The sequence below is a fragment of the Dromaius novaehollandiae genome, chromosome W (genome assembly GCF_036370855.1).
Source record: "Dromaius novaehollandiae isolate bDroNov1 chromosome W, bDroNov1.hap1, whole genome shotgun sequence".
Lineage (NCBI taxonomy): Eukaryota > Metazoa > Chordata > Aves > Casuariiformes > Dromaiidae > Dromaius > Dromaius novaehollandiae.
The window spans coordinates 17,926,879-17,935,277 of record NC_088130.1 but is presented as its reverse complement, the minus strand read 5'-3'; the positions used below and the strand labels follow the sequence as shown (position 1 = coordinate 17,935,277).

Genomic DNA, 8,399 nt, shown 5'->3' with positions numbered 1-8,399 from the left:
TGACCACATTTAACAGTGAAAATCCAGCAAATTCCCAATGAATCTCAATTGACCAATAGTGCTTTCTTCATCAAATAGCAGGACTGGTTGAGTCCTGACTTTCTTTCAGTTCTCTTCATTGAGTCCAGTACTGATGACCTTCAAGTCACACTACAAGTCAGAAATATCTTAGTCAGCTAGCAGAGCAAAGGTGCCATAGAAATTAGTAAAATAATAATTCACTGTCCATGGAACTACTAAGAGTGGATGAAGAGAGACAAAGAAGAATAGGGATTCTCAGCAGCTTTATGTTTCCTCTAGATAAAATTCAAAAGATAGATAGTTTGAGATCCAATTTACATGGAATTGAGATTTCAATAAAATTTGCATCAAGAGACTAAGTAAATGCAGAAAGTTATTCAGACAAAGGAGAAGCTGGGAAGGAGCGTACTGACTACATTTAACATTTGTCTCCAAGCAGGGGAGGTATCGTTAAAAGATGCAGCTCAACTATTCTCAAAGGGGAAAAAAGTTTTACACAATATAGTTCACTTCCTAAAACTCAGGGGACTTTTCCTTTCTTAGATAGGGATAAGCTAATACTCTCAGGTAACAGAATTGATGTTTTAATTAGTAGTTTTAAACACATCTTCCCCCAGCTTCCAGGTAATATACCAACATTGATTTACCTACTGCCTGAGGAAAAAAGGTTTTGTTGTGTCATAATACCATATATACTCTTGGAATTTTATACTGCTTTGTTGAGAAAGTCCTAAGGATCTTAAAATTTCATATGAAATTGTATTTGTGAGAATTATATATTTTAAAAAAATCTTTAGAAAAAAACCTTCTTTCTATAGCACAGAAACAATCAATGCAGGAAATGCAAGATATGCTTCTTGTTGAAAATTAAATTTTTACAGGCAAAGACTGTAATACAAAATACAAATAAATCTGAATGAAGTAGATTACCAAGAAAAACAAACAAAAATTATTTTTAAAGTTATTAGCACATTGAATATATAAAATGTAATATACAGCATAGATATGTAATACAGCATATATGTGTATATACAAAATATTTTATCAATTACGCAGAACAGAGCTAGGATTTTCCCTACTTATGAGTTCACAATTTCATTCATGTCCAAGATAGGAGCTAAATATAAACATTTTTTGATCAGCTCAAAGCAATAACGAGAGAGAGGAAGAGAGTCAGAATTCCTGGACAGATCTGGTCTTCTTTTTTTTTTTTTAATGAAAAACTAAGTAGTAAATTCATTTTCTCGTCTCTTCTGAACAGCTTCTGCTGTATGACTTGAAAACTGATCTACTGGTGCAACACAAGGCAGAAGTTTCATTTTTGGTGTTTCTTAGGGCTCCTGCAGAGATGTGTTGGCAGATCTAGTACTACACCATTGTCTGTCCTGGCTGTCTGACTCTGTTTCCCACATTCCCAGTCCATAGGAGCTCCCAAGCACAATCCGCTGAACTAGCTTAAGCCAAGAATGAAGGTTTTGCACTAAGATCAATTGTCCTTGAGCTGGGACAATTCAGGTACAACTGCAATTTCTATTCTGTTATCCTTGCCAAGAAAAGTGGTAACCTGTAGCTGATAAGCAGAAATGGGTAGCTGGTAGTAACATCCTGAACTCCTGCAGCTAAATCTGCCATAACTCATCTGTCAGAGACCTAAAGCCCCAGCTGAAGCTGTTGCAGAGAGACAGCCTATGCAAACCATCTTAGTCAGCACTAAAGAAAAGTCGATGTTGGTGTATCCAGCCCAATCAACTGCTCTTCAGATTTATTAAAACAAGTAAATGAGCCAAGGAGGCAATTTTTAGGTTTTTTAGGATGGAGAATGAGCAAGAGGGATGAACACCTGTGGAGAAGGAGGAGTAAAAATTTGAACCCTTCACCAGGAAGACATAGTAAGAAAAACACCCACCTGCCTGACAAATATGATCACATTGCTTTGTTATCCGAAACTAGGAGATGAGCAAGAATTTAACATGAAAAATAGTTAGGCTCTTCAAACCTTCGTAAGGCTGAGAGATGTACATGGAAGTTATCTGCTTTATGCTGCCTTTTAACATGTTTGTTTTCCCTACAGATGAATCAAGGACAAGTAAACTGGAATAGAGGGAAGAGTGCCACAACTTTTGAAATCCAATCTGTCTTACCTTATACTGCTAATTTGGGGATGGAGGAAATTATGTGGTTCAATTTACAATTAGGATTCCTCGATAATGATGCCTTTTTTTTCCACAGTTCTCACACAGGACACACATCTTTTCCAGAGACCTAAAAATAAAGTATATTGCACAGTCCAGCTGTAGGGTTGTTTAACTTGGTGTGACAGACTGATCAGCACAAATATAGACAACTCAAAAGAGACGGTGAGGTGCTTTGACCAAACGGATGATTTGAAGGGCATGGCAAAGGAGCAATCTGAGCAGCTGTCAAAAGGTTAGACTTTCTACAATGCGGTAAATGTTCCAGAAAGTTCCCTATTATGTGTCTATAAACAGCTCTTCACAGTGAAGGAATGTATTGTTTTCACATACCGAGGCTCACTCATCCGTACAAAATTAAAAATAATACATGTAGTAAAGGGTAAAGCTCTCTGTGATCTAAGCACACCTGCAGTGAAGGCAAATCCCTTGCCCTTTACTATAAAAATGAAACTACATCTACACAACGCCAAAACTTGCTAATTAATATTACTTTTGGTTTTGGCTTGCCAGATTACAAGTTTAGCTAAAAACATTTCTACCCTTCAGGAATTTTGATTGCCACATCCATTAATCATGCCAAAATATCCCTTAGGAAATGGAACTAGCAGTTTGGATAATATTCTGTATGTTAGCTCAGAAACAGATTTTACTTTCAAATTTTTTTCTTTTTGGGAGAGGGAAGGCTGAACTGTTACTCAGAATGACAAGCTGAATGTCTAAAATAGCACCCACAAACTAAGAAATCACTATGGCTTTATTTTTTCACTTTACCAAAGTTTCACTACACAAGATCAACTACCCTGAATAAAACCAAAGCTCCATGGGAAACACATGTAATACCAGGAGCACAACAAGGTCTTAGCCATAATGCCACTGGCTGGCAGACGAAGCTCTTTCGGAACGAGATGCCCTAGTCTTGAAAAATGTATGCCCTTCTTTACCTTGGTACACAGGCTAACCTCACTGAGTCATTAAATTAGCCTCACTTAAGTGAAGCACATACAAAATTTTATTGCTAAACTAGATTTAAAGAGCATTCAGAACAAGTTCTGGTATTTCCCACAACTTGGCTACTCTTCATAGTACAAGTGATAGCCACAGATGAATGAAGGCATAAGTGTCATGAGGTGAAATCGCAGCCCCATTCAAGTTAATGGAGTTTTGCGACTGTGTTCAGCGGTGCCAGGATTTCACCCGGGCCTCCATTCATCAAGCACAGAATGACAGGGTGTTGGAACCACCTCGGCTTCAGGCGTAAGCACGCTGATCTGCTCAGAATCCCTTACCCTTACTGCGAATTTAGGCAAATACAGCTGCATAGTTCCTTCTTTCCTCCTCCCATAGTCTGGTCTTTCCGCTCCATTCTTTCACTTTCTCTCTTACTAGCAGCAGCTTTTCTGAAGGCCAGAAAAACCTCTCCTCTATCAAATAAAACATGCGAGCATTCCATGTCGGTGAGCAGTGTCCACGTGGTAGGCACTCCAGCCTGCCTGGGTGAGAATTGTAGTAGTCTCAGGAGATGATTGGAGAATATTAAATGAAATTACTGTGATGCATTTTGCAACATTTTATAAACAACAATTCCGCAAATTTCTTTCTTCTCCTCCCCTGTTATTTCCCCAGAATACAGCCTTCAACATATAATTCATAAACACATATAATTTTGGTGTGATGTCTAAAATAAAAGAATTATAAATCAATTTTTCATTATTTGCCCAGACTCTTCTGCTTTTGCAAGAGTTCAGACTCAAATAACAGCATAGCATTTACAGAAATTGTTAGACTGCCACCTATTGGAAATAGATGTACAAATAAAAAAGACTTCAGTTAACCTGCATAAAATAAGCATTTATTATCCAAGCTTTGATTTTAACTATACCAAGTTAAAAGGCTTTAAAATGCATACACTTCATGTTCTGTTCATAATTATGTCAAAATTTAGATCAATGTGTAGCTTTTAAAGTGAGCCTCTCCAAGGAGTAAAACACAAGAAAGGGGTAGAGATTTATAGACCTGGAGTATCACGGAGCAAAAATCAGAGCAGATTCACTAGAATAACCACCTGCTTAAAATCTGAGTCACATTGTTAAACTCCATATCCACTTTTGGAGTGAGTTTTATAACAGATCTTGGTTTGCACTCTGCAGAGATATATGTGATACTTAGCTTTCTCCCTTTAGTTATGTCTTACAATTTGAATATAAATGGATAATTTTCCCCAAGAAAAGCAGATGCCTTTTGATAAAACCTTTTAAAAGAACACTTAAAAGTCAGGAGGTTTGATTTCACAGTCTTGGGACAGTACAAACAATTTGTATAATAATGATCCTTAACAGTCATTACTGTTCAGAGGATACCAGGGTGATGCAATGAGTGAATTCTCTCCACTCTCTGCCCCCATGAACAGATAAATCTATGCTTTTTCCTCCATTCCCTCCCCAGAAGTATACCTTCAGGCCTTCTAAACTCCTTGGAGTCAAAATGTGCTGATTCACACTTGAAATTAAACTTGATCCAGTCTTCAGCCTTGAACTTCATACTTGGGCTGTCTGCCCTCTCTCCCCACTTACTGCCCGACAACCGGCAAGCTGGGAGCATCATGGCCTAAAGAGCATCACTACAGAAAACCTCACACATCTGCTTCATCTTCTCTTGCCTTTATTATTGCAGCCTCTTCCTCCACAGCTTTACAAGCTCCCACACCAAAACACCTTTTGTGTCACTAGCTCTTTTCTGCCCAGACATCCCAGGCTTGACCTCAGGATCACACTATTCCTCTTCCAAGTCCTTCTGTTAATTAGCACTGACCTCTGCCCTGCTCATGACAGCTCTTTCATGTCTCTGCTAAGGAGAGCCACACAAACACATTGAGCAGGTGCTTTTGCAGATGGATCTATTCTAAAAAATACACCAGCAAAAATTATACCTGCTAGTATGATGTAGAAAAGCAAACAGGAAGACTAACAAAGCACAGAAACAAAGCAAAGCAAAGTACACTGAATGTAGGATAAAATATAAAATAAATTATATATATTTACATAATGTATATTTTATATGATGTACTATATTAAATACATATTACATTAAATATATATTACATTAAATATGCTTGCTTAACATATTTCATCCTCAGATCATTCCCAAGGTCAGCCATTCTGATCAGTGCAGATATCCTCACTGGTCTAAAATTCCTGATTCAGATTTCTTTTGCTTGGTAATATTTTATAAGATGTTTACAAAAAATGACCTATGGAATGTCAGTATGAATTACTAAAATAGATGCTAGTCTTCCTTATTTGCAGTCACCTTTTTTATTTATATTGTTGATGAACTGACTTAGAAAGTGATTCTGTCACTGACTGTCACTGTTCCTAGTCTGTCATCCCCTTTATTTCCAGCAAGTATCTGGTGTATATTTTCTTTCTTCACAATCACTTCCTCTTTTTCCTGTTAAATTACATCATTCTACCATTGCACACTTTTTTATTCTTTAGTTTTATCTCTTCCTCCAGATCCCACAGAGTATGCTGCAGGCTTCTCTGTGGTTTGTAAAAGACCTTTTCTCTTATGGCTTTCTCTTGAAACTTCAATCATTTTCTGCCTCCTCTTGGGGCATACTCTCACCTATAATTTCCCTGCCTTAACAAGCATATTTTCTTATTCTGTGGACATATTTACAACAAAAGTTCAGGGAAACCAGAAGTAGCATTTCTTCAATGCAACAGTAGTGGACTCATGTCTGAGAGCAATGACATGATTCCTATGCCCATTTTAATATCTCCACTTATTTACATTGCATACTAAGAAGAAGTACATATGAGGAGAATAAGAACACTTCTGACAAAATTCTCGGTGAAGTCAACAGGACAAAATTTTTTTCTGCTCCAGGTGTCACGCCATATTTCCAACTTAAAATAAATACTTATGGCATAAATTTTTCACGTAGGAACTAGTATGGCTAAGGAGCACAGTGTTAACTTCTCTGGTGTTCACAAAACTCTTGCAAGAGGTATTTGTGATGAGAATTTTGTGAGCCCAAATCCTGGGCTCCTCCTGGTCTTCTTTATCCTTTCAGCCGCAACTTCTTGGCAGCTCCAGTAGCAGTGGACAAGGAACTTGGCCCATTCCCTCATTCACTGCTTCTCAAGAGTGGCAGTCAAGTGCTAGGCCCTTGTCCTAGCTATTAGGTCACCTCGCTATTCTAAGCATTCGCTTGCTTAAAGTTTCATTTTAGTAGCTTTTATAAAAATTGGCAGGGAGGGGGAATGTAGTTTGCTGATGCTTTTCCTGGTGGACTGGATGAAATGTAAATTAGGTCAAGTTAATCTCCGTGTTGTTGTTTAGATAGCAGTGCTCATTCAAATGGGAAAGAAAAATTGAATATTTTAATTTTTATCCATAGCCAGGAAGAAATTACAATTTCAATATGATCTTCAATTGTAGATAGCTTATTTCAATCACCTCCAAAATTTTTCTCAAAAACTTTCCTGAAGATATTTTGAAGAGTAGTATAGAATATATGAGAACAGGAGTTTAGATGCACCTGTAAGCTAAAAGCAGGAAGGGCAGATTTAGGAGTACTGTTGGCCGGGATATAAAAGAACTCTGGGAAGGAGATATAGTAAGTAACTGTGGATGGAAATTCATATTTTTCATAAACAATGTAGCTGGATACAAGCAGAAAAAATAGGCAAGCAACCCTCTTTTCTCTCACCTTCCATAAAAAAGAAAAAGAAAGAAAGAAAGAGAGAGAAAGAAAGAGAGAAAGAGAGAAAAAGAAGGAAAAATCCTAAGGTCTGAAACCTTCTTCAATTGTTTTAGGATACCACTGATCATATGATTTAAACTGGATACGTATACCAAGTAAATGAGGGGATTTATAGTTTCCACTTTATGGATTTCTCCCTTATGATATAAATATCAGTAAAAAGCTCCCATGAGGTATGGCAAAATATGCTTTTAACCTTTGCATACATAATTTCAGATCAGCCTGGCATCATTTGACTAAGAATGAAACCATATGTCACATAATGGCTCAGGGGAGATGCTGACATATGGAGCCTTTCATGCTTTCACTGCCAGTTTGAATCTGGCCCAGGTCAGTAACAACCAACATTGCTACCATCTGAAGGCTGTTGGGTAATCTGTGTGAAATGAGTGGGCCATCGCAGTTCAGATCCTACAGCAAAGTTGTCCACAAGAAAATTACCATTACAGATGGCTCAAACTGGCCCTCGTGTTGACAGTATCAGCAAGTCAGCTAAAGATTAAATAACTAGAGTTAGTACGCAGCTTTCACTTTGGAGAAGTCACTCCCCTAAGTAAGGGATAAGAGACGTTCACAGGCAGGACAATTTTTTGAGACAAAACCCTGTACTGGAAGCCACAGCACTCCCCAGCCACATTGGGTCACCTGTAGCTATTATGCATTAGCATTACACCACCTCCTCCCAGCTCTTCCTCTTTGCAATTTTAACCATTTAGACGCATCAAAGTTTAATGCCTGCCTTAATGCTCCACACACTACAGCGGTTATTTGGGTAATGACAACTGTTTTCTAAAGTGAAGGTTCAGACTTGTGGGAAGTGTATCTTTTTAAAAAGGAGAATACAGAATTAAACAGCATCATGATGAGGAGATGTTAAAACGTGCAATCATTTTATGAAGGGTATGGGAAGGGTAAGGGAAGAAGATGTTATAGGATAACAAGCAGTTAACTCTTCCTGAAATACTATCCTGGGAATAAGAAAGAATTAAATTAATAATATCAATATGTGCATTGCATTAGAGTACACTGAAGGCCTAAGGAAAAAAAAAAAGACATTTTAAAGCCTCTTAGAAAAAAAAAAATTACCAGGGAGCTTTCCCTTTGCAGTAGTGAAAACATTATATGTCTATATTACTGGTTCTCAGTTAGGCTTCCAAAAGTAAGATTCGGTTTCTAATTCCTACTGGAAAATTTATGAAGACAGATATTTTAATGCATAGCATGACACCAACATACTGTTGGGAAATGAAGGTAAGCAAATTAATTGATAATGCAGTTCTTTATGCAGTCTGTGGGAGCTGCATCACAGAGGAGGCTAACAGTAGGTGTTTACAAAGACAACAGAAACTGGGAGATGATTTTAAAAACAGGACTATTCTTCCTGATCAGACTACATTCCATGTATTGCCAGGTAA

General features: G+C 37.6%; 1 long non-coding RNA gene across 1 annotated transcript in view; it reads right to left on the bottom strand.

Annotated features, from left to right (window-relative positions):
- Positions 1-2,182: 2,182 nt before the first annotated feature.
- The window catches only part of LOC135324449 (uncharacterized), a 38,300-nt gene continuing 32,083 nt past the window's right edge, over positions 2,183-8,399 (bottom strand). Inside the window, exon 3 of the long non-coding RNA XR_010385826.1 lies at positions 2,183-2,283. This is a non-coding gene — a long non-coding RNA (uncharacterized LOC135324449). The remainder of the gene's footprint in view (positions 2,284-8,399) is intronic.